Here is a 10,335-nt window from a genome sequence, read left to right on the forward strand (position 1 = left end):
AGTTTTGAGCACCTACAGCCAAACCACACAGGACATGCCCAATCTCGTCTGATCTTGGTAGCTATGCAGTGTTGGGCCTGGTCAGTACTTGCATGGGAGACCACCTGGGAAAACCAGGTGCAGTAGGTAATTTTATACTGCCATAACATTCTTTTCTATTACATTTTACATTTAATTTTTTCAACTTATCAATGAATTTACTTGAGTTAAGAAGTAAAAGAGGTCTAAATTTAATGTTTTTGAGCACCTACAGCCAAACTACGCTGGACATGGCCAATGTCATCTGATCTTGGAAGCTATGCAGTGTTGGGCCTGGTTAGTACTTGGATGGGAAACCACCTGGGAATACCAGGTGCTGTCGGTAATTTTATACTGCCATAACATTCTTTTCTATTACATTTTACATTTAATTTTTTCAACTTATCAATGAATTTACTTGAGTTAAGAAGTAAAAGAGGTCTAAAGTTAATATATTTGAGCACCTGCAGCCAAACCATACTGGACATGGCCAATGTCATCTGATCTTGGAAGCTATGCAGTGTTGGGCATGGTTAGTACTTGGATGGGAGACCACCAGGGAATACCAGGTGCTGTAGGTACTTTTATACTGCCATAACATTCTTTTCTATTACATTTTACATTTAATTTTTTCAACTTATCAATGAATTTACTTGAGTAAAGAAGTAATAGAGGTCTAAATTTAATGCTTTTGTGCACCTACTGCCAAACCACTCTGGACATGCCCAATCTCGTCTGATCTTGGAAGCTATGCAGTGTTGGGCCTGGTTAGTACTTGGATGGGAGACCACCTCGGAATACCAGGAGCTGTAGGTAATTTTATACTGCCATAACATTCTTTTCTATTACATTTTACATTTAATTTTTTCAACTTGTCAATGAATTTACTTGAGTTAATAAGTAAAAGAGGTCTAAAGTTAATATTTTTGAGCACCTACAGACAAACCATACAGGACATGGCCAATGTCATCTTATCTTGGAAGCTATGCAGTGTTGGGCATGGTTAGTACGTGGATGGGAGACATCCTGGGAATACCAGGTGCTGTATGTACTTTTATACTGCCATAACATTCTTTTCTATTACATTTTACATTTAATTTTTTCAACTTATCAATGAATTTACTTGAGTTAAGAAGTAAAAGATGTCTAAAGTTAAGTATTTTGAGCACCTACAGCCAAACCATACTGGACATGCCCAATCTCGTCTGATATTGGAAGCTAAGCATTGTTGGGCCTGGTTAGTACTTGGATGGGAGACCCCCTGGGAATACCAGGTGCTGTAGGTAATTTTATACAGCCAAAACATTCTTTTCTATTACATTTTACATTACATTTTTTCAACTTATCAATGAATTTACTTGAGTTAAGAAGTAATAGAGGTCTAAAGTTAATGTTTTTGAGCAACTACAGCCAAACCACACTGGACATGCCCAATCTTGTCTGGTCTTGGAAGCTATGCAGTGTTGGGCCTGGTTTGTACTTGGATGGGAGACCACCTGGAAATACCAGGTGCTGTAGGTAATTTTATACAGCCAAAACATTCTTTTCTATTACATTTTACATTTAATTTTTTCAACTTATCAATGAATTTACTTGAGTTAAGAAGTAAAAGAGGTCTAAAGTTAATGGTTTTGGTCACCTACATCCAAACCACACTGGACATGCCCAATCTCGTCTGATCTTGGAAGCTATGCAGTGTTGGGCCTGGTTAGTACTTGGATGGGAAACCACCTGGGAATACCAGGTGCTGTAGGTAATTTTATACTGCCATAACATTCTTTTCTATTACATTTTACATTTAATTTTTTCAACTTATCAATGAATTTACTTGAGTTAAGAAGTAATAGAGGTCTAAAGTTAATGTTTTTGAGCTCCTACAGCCAAACCACACTGGACATGCCCAATCTTGTCTGGTCTTGGAAGCTATGCAGTGTCAGGCCTGGTTTGTACTTGGATGGGAGACCACCTGGAAATACCAGGTGCTGTAGGTAATTTTATACAGCCAAAACATTCTTTTCTATTACATTTTACATTTAATTTTTTCAACTTATCAATGAATTTACTTGAGTTAAGAGGTAAAAGAGGTCTAAAGTTAATGTTTTTGGGCACCTACAGCCAAACCACACTGGACATGCCCAATCTCATCTGATCTTTGAAGCTATGCAGAGTTGGGCCTGGTTAGTACTTGGATGGGAAACCACCTGGGAATACCAGGTGCTGTAGGTAATTTTATACTGCCATAACATTCTTTTCTATTACATTTTACATTTAATTTTTTCAACTTATCAATGAATTTACTTGAGTTAAGAAGTAAAAGAGGTCTAAAGTTAATATTTTTGAGCACCTGCAGCCAAACCATACTGGACATGGCCAATGTCATCTGATCTTGGAAGCTATGCAGTGTAAGGCCTGGTTAGTACTTGGATGGGAGACCACCTGGGAATACCAGGTGCTGTAGGTAATTTTATACTGCCATAACATTCTTTTCTATTACATTTTACATTTAATTTTTTCAACTTATCAATGAATTTACTTGAGTTAAGAAGTAATAGAGGTGTTAAGTTAAAGTTTTGAGCACCTACAGCCAAACCACACAGGACATGCCCAATCTCATCTGATCTTGGTAGCTATGCAGTGTTGGGCCTGGTCAGTACTTGCATGGGAGACCACCTGGGAAAACCAGGTGCAGTAGGTAATTTTATACTGCCATAACATTCTTTTCTATTACATTTTACATTTAATTTTTTCAACTTATCAATGAATTTACTTGAGTTAAGAAGTAAAAGAGGTCTAAATTTAATGTTTTTGAGCACCTACAGCCAAACTACACTGGACATGGCCAATGTCATCTGATCTTGGAAGCTATGCAGTGTTGGGCCTGGTTAGTACTTGGATGGGAAACCACCTGGGAATACCAGGTGCTGTAGGTAATTTTATACTGCCATAACATTCTTTTCTATTACATTTTACATTTAATTTTTTCAACTTATCAATGAATTTACTTGAGTTAAGAAGTAAAAGAGGTCTAAAGTTAATATATTTGAGCACCTGCAGCCAAACCATACTGGACATGGCCAATGTCATCTGATCTTGGAAGCTATGCAGTGTTGGGCATGGTTAGTACTTGGATGGGAGACCACCAGGGAATACCAGGTGCTGTAGGTACTTTTATACTGCCATAACATTCTTTTCTATTACATTTTACATTTAATTTTTTCATCTTATCAATGAATTTACTTGAGTAAAGAAGTAATAGAGGTCTAAATTTAATGCTTTTGTGCACCTACTGCCAAACCACTCTGGACATGCCCAATCTCGTCTGATCTTGGAAGCTATGCAGTGTTGGGCCTGGTTAGTACTTGGATGGGAGACCACCTCGGAATACCAGGAGCTGTAGGGAATTTTATACTGCCATAACATTCTTTTCTATTACATTTTACATTAAATTTTTTCAACTTGTCAATGAATTTACTTGAGTTAATAAGTAAAAGAGGTCTAAAGTTAATATTTTTGAGCACCTACAGACAAACCATACAGGACATGGCCAATGTCATCTTATCTTGGAAGCTATGCAGTGTTGGGCATGGTTAGTACGTGGATGGGAGACATCCTGGGAATACCAGGTGCTGTATGTACTTTTATACTGCCATAACATTCTTTTCTATTACATTTTACATTTAATTTTTTCAACTTATCAATGAATTTACTTGAGTTAAGAAGTAAAAGATGTCTAAAGTTAAGTATTTTGAGCACCTACAGCCAAACCATACTGGACATGCCCAATCTCGTCTGATATTGGAAGCTAAGCATTGTTGGGCCTGGTTAGTACTTGGATGGGAGACCACCTGGGAATACCAGGTGCTGTAGGTAATTTTATACTGCCAAAACATTCTTTTCTATTACATTTTACATTACATTTTTTCAACTTATCAATGAATTTACTTGAGTTAAGAAGTAATAGAGGTCTAAAGTTAATGTTTTTGAGCACCTACAGCCAAACCACACTGGACATGCCCAATCTTGTCTGGTCTTGGAAGCTATGCAGTGTTGGGCCTGGTTTGTACTTGGATGGGAGACCACCTGGAAATACCAGGTGCTGTAGGTAATTTTATACAGCCAAAACATTCTTTTCTATTACATTTTACATTTAATTTTTTCAACTTATCAATGAATTTACTTGAGTTAAGAAGTAATAGAGGTCTAAAGTTAATGGTTTTGGTCACCTACATCCAAACCACACTGGACATTCCCAATCTCGTCTGATCTTGGAAGCTATGCAGTGTTGGGCCTGGTTAGTACTTGGATGGGAAACCACCTGGGAATACCAGGTGCTGTAGGTAATTTTATACTGCCATAACATTCTTTTCTATTACATTTTACATTTAATTTTTTCAACTTATCAATGAATTTACTTGAGTTAAGAAGTAATAGAGGTCTAAAGTTAATGTTTTTGAGCTCCTACAGCCAAACCACACTGGACATGCCCAATCTCGTCTGATCTTGGAAGCTATGCAGTGTTGGGCCTGGTTAGTACTGGGACGGGAGACCACCTGGGAATACCAGGTGCTGTAGGTAATTTTATATAGCCATAACATTCTTTTCTATTACATTTTACATTACATTTTTTCAACTTATCAATGAATTTACTTGAGTTAAGAAGTAAAAGAGGTCTAAATTTAATGCTTTTGAGCATCTACAGCCAAACCACACTGGACATGAACAATCTCGTCTGGTCTTGGAAGCTATGCAGTGTTGGGCCTGGTTTCTACTTGGATGGGAGAGCACCTGGAAATACCATGTGCTGTAGGTAATTTTATACAGCCAAAACATTCTTTTCTATTACATTTTACATTTAATTTTTTCAACTTATCAATGAATTTACTTGCGTTAAGAAGTAAAAGAGGCCTAAAGTTAATTTTTTTGAGTACCTACAGCCAAACCACACTGGACATGCCCAATCTAGTTTGATCTTGGAAGCTATGCAGTGTTGGGCCTGGTTAGTACTTGGATGGGAGACCACCTGGGAATATCAGGTGCTGTAGGTAATTTTATACTGCCATAACTTTCTTTTCTATTACATTTTACATTTAATTTTTTCAACTTATCAATGAATTTACTTGAGTTAAGAAGTAAAAGAGGTCTAAAGTTAATGTTTTTGAGCACCTACAGCCAAACCACAGTGGACATGCCCAATCTTGTCTGATCTTGGAAGCTATGCAGTGTTGGGCCTGGTTAGTACTTGGATGGGAGACCACCTGGGAATACCAGGAGCTGTAGGTAATTTTATACTGCCATAACATTCTTTTCTATTACATTTTACATTTCATTTTTCAACTTATCATTGAATTTACATGAGTTAAGAAGTAAAAGAGGTCTAAAGTTAACGTTTTTGCGCACCTACAGCCAAACCACACTGGACATGCCCAATCTCGTCTGATCTTGGAAGTTATGCAGTGTTGGGCCTGGTTAGTATTTGGATGGGAGACCACCTGGGAATACCAGGAGCTGTAGGTAATTTTATACTGCCATAACATTCTTTTCTATTACATTTTACATTTCATTTTTCAACTTATCATTGAATTTACATGAGTTAAGAAGTAAAAGAGGTCTAAAGTTAATGTTTTTGCGCACCTACAGCCAAACCACACTGGACATGCCCAATCTTGTCTGATCTTGGAAGTTATGCAGTGTTGGTCCTGGTTAGTACTTGGATGGGAGACCACCTGGGAATACCAGGTGCTGTAGGTAATTTTATACTGCCATAACATTCTTTTCTATTACATTTTACATTTAATTTTTTCAACTAATCAATGAATTTACTTGAGTTAAGAAGTAAAAGAGGTCCAAAGTTAATGTTTTTGGACACCTACAGCCAAGCCACACTGGACATGCCCAATCTTGTCTGGTCTTGGAAGCTATGCAGTGTTGGGCCTGGTTTGTACTTGGATGGGAGACCACCTGGAAATACCAGGTGCTGTAGGTAATTTTATACAGCCAAAACATTCTTTTCTATTACATTTTACATTTAATTTTTTCAACTTATCAATGAATTTACTTGAGTTAAGAAGTAAAAGAGGTCTAAAGTTAATGGTTTTGGTCACCTACATCCAAACCACACTGGACATTCCCAATCTCGTCTGATCTTGGAAGCTATGCAGTGTTGGGCCTGGTTAGTACTTGGATGGGAAACCACCTGGGAATACCAGGTGCTGTAGGTAATTTTATACTGCCATAACATTCTTTTCTATTACATTTTACATTTAATTTTTTCAACTTATCAATGAATTTACTTGAGTTAAGAAGTAATAGAGGTCTAAAGTTAATGTTTTTGAGCTCCTACAGCCAAACCACACTGGACATGCCCAATCTCGTCTGATCTTGGAAGCTATGCAGTGTTGGGCCTGGTTAGTACTGGGACGGGAGACCACCTGGGAATACAAGGTGCTGTAGGTAATTTTATATAGCCATAACATTCTTTTCTATTACATTTTACATTACATTTTTTCAACTTATCAATGAATTTATTGAGTTAAGAAGTAAAAGAGGTCTAAATTTAATGCTTTTGAGCATCTACAGCCAAACCACACTGGACATGAACAATCTCGTCTGGTCTTGGAAGCTATGCAGTGTTGGGCCTGGTTTCTACTTGGATGGGAGAGCACCTGGAAATACCATGTGCTGTAGGTAATTTTATACAGCCAAAACATTCTTTTCTATTACATTTTACATTTAATTTTTTCAACTTATCAATGAATTTACTTGAGTTAAGAAGTAAAAGAGGTCTAAAGTTAAGATTTTTGAGAAACTACAGCCAAACCACACTGGACATGGCCAATGTCGTCTGATATTGGAAGCTATGCAGTGTTGGGCCTGGTTAGTACTTGGATGGGAAACCACCTGGGAATACCAGGTGCTGTAGGTAATTTTATACTGCCATAACATTCTTTTCTATTACATTTTACATTTAATTTTTTCAACTTATCAATGAATTTACTTGAGTTAAGAAGTAAAAGAGGTCTAAAGTTAATATTTTTGAGCACCTGCAGCCAAACCATACTGGACATGGCCAATGTCATCTGATCTTGGAAGCTATGCAGTGTTGGGCATTTTTAGTACTTGGATGGGAGACCACCTGGGAATACCAGGTGCTGTAGGTACTTTTATACTGCCATAACATTCTTTTCTATTACATTTTACATTTAAATTTTTCAACTTATCAATGAATTTACTTGAGTTAAGAAGTAATAGAGGTCTAAATTTAATGCTTTTAAGCATCTACAGCCAAACCACACTGGACATGCCCAATCTCGTCTGGTCTTGGAAGCTATGCAGTGTTGGGCCTGGTTTGTACTTGGATGGGAGTCCACCTGGAAATACCAGGTGCTGTAGGTAATTTTATACAGCCAAAACATTCTTTTCTAATACATTTTACATTTAATTTTTTCAACTTATCAATGAATTTATTTGAGTTAAGAAGTAAAAGAGGCCTAAAGTTAATTTTTTTGAGCACCTACAGCCAAACCACACTGGACATGCCCAATCTAGTCTGATCTTGGAAGCTATGCAGTGTTGGGCCTGGTTAGTACTTGGATGGGAGACCATCTGGGAATACCAGGAGCTGTAGGTAATTTTATACTGCCATAACATTCTTTTCTATTACATTTTACATTTCATTTTTCAACTTATCATTGAATTTACATGAGTTAAGAAGTAAAAGAGGTCTAAAGTTAATGTTTTTGCGCACCTACAGCCAAACCACACTGGACATGGCCAATGTCGTCTGATCTTGGAAGCTGTGCAGTGTTGGGCATGGTTATTATGTGGATGGGAGTCCACCTGGGAATACCAGGTGCTGTAGGTAATTTTATACTGCCATAGCATTCTTTTCAATTACATTTTACATTTCATTTTTTCAACTTATCAATGAATTTACTTGAGTTAAGATGTAAAAGAGGTCTAAAGTTAATATTTTTGAGCACCTACTGCCAAACCACACTGGACATGCCCAATCTCATCTGATCTTGGAAGCTATGCAGTGTTGGGCCTGGTTAGAACTTGGATGGGAGACCACCTGGGAATACCGGGAGCTGTAGGTAATTTTATACTGCCATAACATTCTTTTCTATTACATTTTACATTTCATTTTTCAACTTATCATTGAATTTACTTGAGTTAAGAAGTAATAGAGGTCTAAAGTTAAGTATTTTGAGCACCTACAGCCAAACCACACTGGACATGCCCAATCTCGTCTGATCTTGGAAGCTAAGCATTGTTGGGCCTGGTTAGTACTTGGATGGGAGACCACCTGGGAATACCAGGTGCTGTAGGTAATTTTATACAGCCAAAACATTCTTTTCTATTACATTTTACATTACATTTTTTCAACTTATCAATGAATTTCCTTGAGTTAAGAAGTAAAAGATGTCTAAAGTTAATGTTTTTGAGCACCTACAGCCAAACCACACTGGACATGCCCAATCTAGTCTGATCTTGGAAGCTATGCAGTGTTGGGCCTGGTTAGTACTTGGATGGGAGACCACCTGGGAATACCAGGTGCTGTAGGTAATTTTATACTGCCATAACATTCTTTTCTATTACATTTTACATTTAATTTTTTCAACTTATCAATGAATTTACTTGAGTTAAGAAGTAGTAGAGGTCTAAAGTTAATGTATTTGAGCACCTACAGCCAAACCACACCGGACATACCCAATTTCATCTGATCTTGGAAGCCATGCAGTGTTGGGCCTGGTTAGTACTTGGATGGGAGACCACCTGGGAATACCAGGAGCTGTAGGTAATTTTATACTGCCATAACATTCTTTTCTATTACATTTTACATTTCATTTTTCAACTTATCATTGAATTTACATGAGTTAAGAAGTAAAAGAGGTCTAAAGTTAATATTTTTGCGCACCTACAGCCAAACCACACTGGACATGCCCAATCTCGTCTGATCTTGGAAGTTACGCAGTGTTGGGCCTGGTTAGTACTTGGATGGGAGACCACCTGGGAATACCAGGTGCTGTAGGTATTTTATACTGCGATAACATTCTTTTCTATTACATTTTACATTTAATTTTTTCAACTTATCAATGAATTTACTTGAGTTAAGAAGTAAAAGAGGTCTAAAGTTAATGTTTTTGAGCACCTACAGCCAATCCACACTGGACTTGCCCAATCTCGTCTGATCTTGGAAACTATGCAGTGTTGGGCCTGGTTAGTACTTGGATGGGAGACCACCTGGGAATACCAGGTGCTGTAGGTAATTTTATACAGCCATAACCTTCTTTTCTATTACATTTTACATTACATTTTTTCAACTTATCAATGAATTTACTTGAGTTAAGAAGTAAAAGAGTTCTAAAGTTAATGTTTTTGAGCACCTACAGCCAAACCACACTGGACATGCCCAAGCTCGTCTGATCTTGGAAGCTATGCAGAGTTGGGCCAGGTTAGTACTTGGATGGAAGACCACCTGGGAATACCAGGTGCTGTAGGTAATTTTATAAAGCCATAACATTCTTTTCTATTACATTTTACGTTTAATTTTTTCAACTTATCAATGAATTTACTTGGGTTAAGAAGTAATAGAGGTCTAAAGTTAATGTTTTTGAGCACCTACAGCCAAACCACACTGGACATGCCCAATCTCGTCTGGTCTTGGAAGCTATGCAGTGTCGGGCCTGGTTTGTACTTTGATGGGAGACCACCTGGAAATACCAGGTGCTGTCGGTAATTTTATACAGCCATAACCTTCTTTTCTATTACATTTTAAATTAAATTTTTTCAACTTATCAATGAATTTACTTGAGTTAAGAAGTAATGGAGGTCTAAAGTTAATGTTTTTGAGCTCCTACAGCCAAACCACACTGGACATGCCCAATCTCGCCTGATTTTGGAAGCTTTGCAGTGTTGGGCCTGGTTAGTAGTGGGACGGGAGACCACCTGGGAATACCAGGTGCTGTAGGTAATTTTATATAGCAATAACATTCTTTTCTATTACATTTTACATTACATTTTTTCAACTTATCAATGAATTTACTTGAGTTAAGAAGTAAAAGAGGTCTAAAGTTAAGATTTTGGAGAAACTACAGCCAAACCACACTGGACATGGCCAATGTCATCTGATCTTGGAAGCTATGCAGTGTTGGGCATGGTTAGTACTTGGATGGGAGACCACATGGGAATACCAGGTGCTGTAGGTACTTTTATACTGCCATAACATTCTTTTCTATTACATTTTACATTTAATTTTTTCAACTTATCAATGAATTTACTTGAGTTAAGAAGTAAAAGAGGTCTAAAGTTAATATT

At 37.3% G+C, this 10,335-nt stretch overlaps 2 non-coding genes and 36 pseudogenes across 2 annotated transcripts; all 38 read left to right on the plus strand.

Annotated features, from left to right (window-relative positions):
• Positions 1 to 10: 10 nt before the first annotated feature.
• LOC148456037 (5S ribosomal RNA) lies at positions 11 to 129 on the plus strand (annotated as a pseudogene).
• Positions 130 to 245: 116 nt separating this feature from the next.
• LOC148456038 (5S ribosomal RNA) lies at positions 246 to 364 on the plus strand (annotated as a pseudogene).
• A 116-nt stretch (positions 365 to 480) lies between these two features.
• LOC148456039 (5S ribosomal RNA) lies at positions 481 to 599 on the plus strand (annotated as a pseudogene).
• A 116-nt stretch (positions 600 to 715) lies between these two features.
• LOC148456040 (5S ribosomal RNA) lies at positions 716 to 834 on the plus strand (annotated as a pseudogene).
• Positions 835 to 1,185: 351 nt separating this feature from the next.
• Positions 1,186 to 1,304, plus strand: LOC148456041 (5S ribosomal RNA; annotated as a pseudogene).
• A 116-nt stretch (positions 1,305 to 1,420) lies between these two features.
• Positions 1,421 to 1,539, plus strand: LOC148456042 (5S ribosomal RNA; annotated as a pseudogene).
• Positions 1,540 to 1,655: 116 nt separating this feature from the next.
• LOC148456043 (5S ribosomal RNA) lies at positions 1,656 to 1,774 on the plus strand (annotated as a pseudogene).
• Positions 1,775 to 1,890: 116 nt separating this feature from the next.
• Positions 1,891 to 2,009, plus strand: LOC148456044 (5S ribosomal RNA; annotated as a pseudogene).
• A 116-nt stretch (positions 2,010 to 2,125) lies between these two features.
• LOC148456045 (5S ribosomal RNA) lies at positions 2,126 to 2,244 on the plus strand (annotated as a pseudogene).
• A 116-nt stretch (positions 2,245 to 2,360) lies between these two features.
• On the plus strand, positions 2,361 to 2,479 carry LOC148456046 (5S ribosomal RNA; annotated as a pseudogene).
• A 115-nt stretch (positions 2,480 to 2,594) lies between these two features.
• LOC148456047 (5S ribosomal RNA) lies at positions 2,595 to 2,713 on the plus strand (annotated as a pseudogene).
• Positions 2,714 to 2,829: 116 nt separating this feature from the next.
• LOC148456048 (5S ribosomal RNA) lies at positions 2,830 to 2,948 on the plus strand (annotated as a pseudogene).
• A 116-nt stretch (positions 2,949 to 3,064) lies between these two features.
• LOC148456049 (5S ribosomal RNA) lies at positions 3,065 to 3,183 on the plus strand (annotated as a pseudogene).
• Positions 3,184 to 3,299: 116 nt separating this feature from the next.
• Positions 3,300 to 3,418, plus strand: LOC148456050 (5S ribosomal RNA; annotated as a pseudogene).
• Positions 3,419 to 3,769: 351 nt separating this feature from the next.
• LOC148456051 (5S ribosomal RNA) lies at positions 3,770 to 3,888 on the plus strand (annotated as a pseudogene).
• A 116-nt stretch (positions 3,889 to 4,004) lies between these two features.
• On the plus strand, positions 4,005 to 4,123 carry LOC148456052 (5S ribosomal RNA; annotated as a pseudogene).
• Positions 4,124 to 4,239: 116 nt separating this feature from the next.
• Positions 4,240 to 4,358, plus strand: LOC148456053 (5S ribosomal RNA; annotated as a pseudogene).
• Positions 4,359 to 4,474: 116 nt separating this feature from the next.
• On the plus strand, positions 4,475 to 4,593 carry LOC148456054 (5S ribosomal RNA; annotated as a pseudogene).
• Positions 4,594 to 4,944: 351 nt separating this feature from the next.
• Positions 4,945 to 5,063, plus strand: LOC148456055 (5S ribosomal RNA; annotated as a pseudogene).
• Positions 5,064 to 5,179: 116 nt separating this feature from the next.
• Positions 5,180 to 5,298, plus strand: LOC148456056 (5S ribosomal RNA; annotated as a pseudogene).
• Positions 5,299 to 5,413: 115 nt separating this feature from the next.
• Positions 5,414 to 5,532, plus strand: LOC148456057 (5S ribosomal RNA; annotated as a pseudogene).
• Positions 5,533 to 5,647: 115 nt separating this feature from the next.
• LOC148456058 (5S ribosomal RNA) lies at positions 5,648 to 5,766 on the plus strand (annotated as a pseudogene).
• A 116-nt stretch (positions 5,767 to 5,882) lies between these two features.
• Positions 5,883 to 6,001, plus strand: LOC148456059 (5S ribosomal RNA; annotated as a pseudogene).
• A 116-nt stretch (positions 6,002 to 6,117) lies between these two features.
• LOC148456060 (5S ribosomal RNA) lies at positions 6,118 to 6,236 on the plus strand (annotated as a pseudogene).
• Positions 6,237 to 6,352: 116 nt separating this feature from the next.
• On the plus strand, positions 6,353 to 6,471 carry LOC148456061 (5S ribosomal RNA; annotated as a pseudogene).
• Positions 6,472 to 6,821: 350 nt separating this feature from the next.
• On the plus strand, positions 6,822 to 6,940 carry LOC148456062 (5S ribosomal RNA; annotated as a pseudogene).
• Positions 6,941 to 7,291: 351 nt separating this feature from the next.
• LOC148456063 (5S ribosomal RNA) lies at positions 7,292 to 7,410 on the plus strand (annotated as a pseudogene).
• Positions 7,411 to 7,526: 116 nt separating this feature from the next.
• LOC148456064 (5S ribosomal RNA) lies at positions 7,527 to 7,645 on the plus strand (annotated as a pseudogene).
• Positions 7,646 to 7,995: 350 nt separating this feature from the next.
• LOC148456065 (5S ribosomal RNA) lies at positions 7,996 to 8,114 on the plus strand (annotated as a pseudogene).
• Positions 8,115 to 8,229: 115 nt separating this feature from the next.
• On the plus strand, positions 8,230 to 8,348 carry LOC148456066 (5S ribosomal RNA). The gene has a single exon (XR_015874186.1). It is a non-coding gene; the product is annotated as a 5S ribosomal RNA (ribosomal RNA).
• Positions 8,349 to 8,464: 116 nt separating this feature from the next.
• Positions 8,465 to 8,583, plus strand: LOC148456067 (5S ribosomal RNA; annotated as a pseudogene).
• Positions 8,584 to 8,699: 116 nt separating this feature from the next.
• LOC148456068 (5S ribosomal RNA) lies at positions 8,700 to 8,818 on the plus strand (annotated as a pseudogene).
• A 115-nt stretch (positions 8,819 to 8,933) lies between these two features.
• Positions 8,934 to 9,052, plus strand: LOC148456069 (5S ribosomal RNA). Its single transcript, XR_015873851.1, has one exon. It is a non-coding gene; the product is annotated as a 5S ribosomal RNA (ribosomal RNA).
• Positions 9,053 to 9,167: 115 nt separating this feature from the next.
• Positions 9,168 to 9,286, plus strand: LOC148456070 (5S ribosomal RNA; annotated as a pseudogene).
• A 116-nt stretch (positions 9,287 to 9,402) lies between these two features.
• On the plus strand, positions 9,403 to 9,521 carry LOC148456071 (5S ribosomal RNA; annotated as a pseudogene).
• A 116-nt stretch (positions 9,522 to 9,637) lies between these two features.
• On the plus strand, positions 9,638 to 9,756 carry LOC148456072 (5S ribosomal RNA; annotated as a pseudogene).
• Positions 9,757 to 9,872: 116 nt separating this feature from the next.
• On the plus strand, positions 9,873 to 9,991 carry LOC148456073 (5S ribosomal RNA; annotated as a pseudogene).
• A 116-nt stretch (positions 9,992 to 10,107) lies between these two features.
• LOC148456074 (5S ribosomal RNA) lies at positions 10,108 to 10,226 on the plus strand (annotated as a pseudogene).
• The last annotated feature ends 109 nt before the right edge of the window (positions 10,227 to 10,335 follow it).

Source organism: Taudactylus pleione, unplaced genomic scaffold (genome assembly GCF_031769625.1).
Source record: "Taudactylus pleione unplaced genomic scaffold, aTauple2 ptg000967l, whole genome shotgun sequence".
NCBI lineage: Eukaryota > Metazoa > Chordata > Amphibia > Anura > Myobatrachidae > Taudactylus > Taudactylus pleione.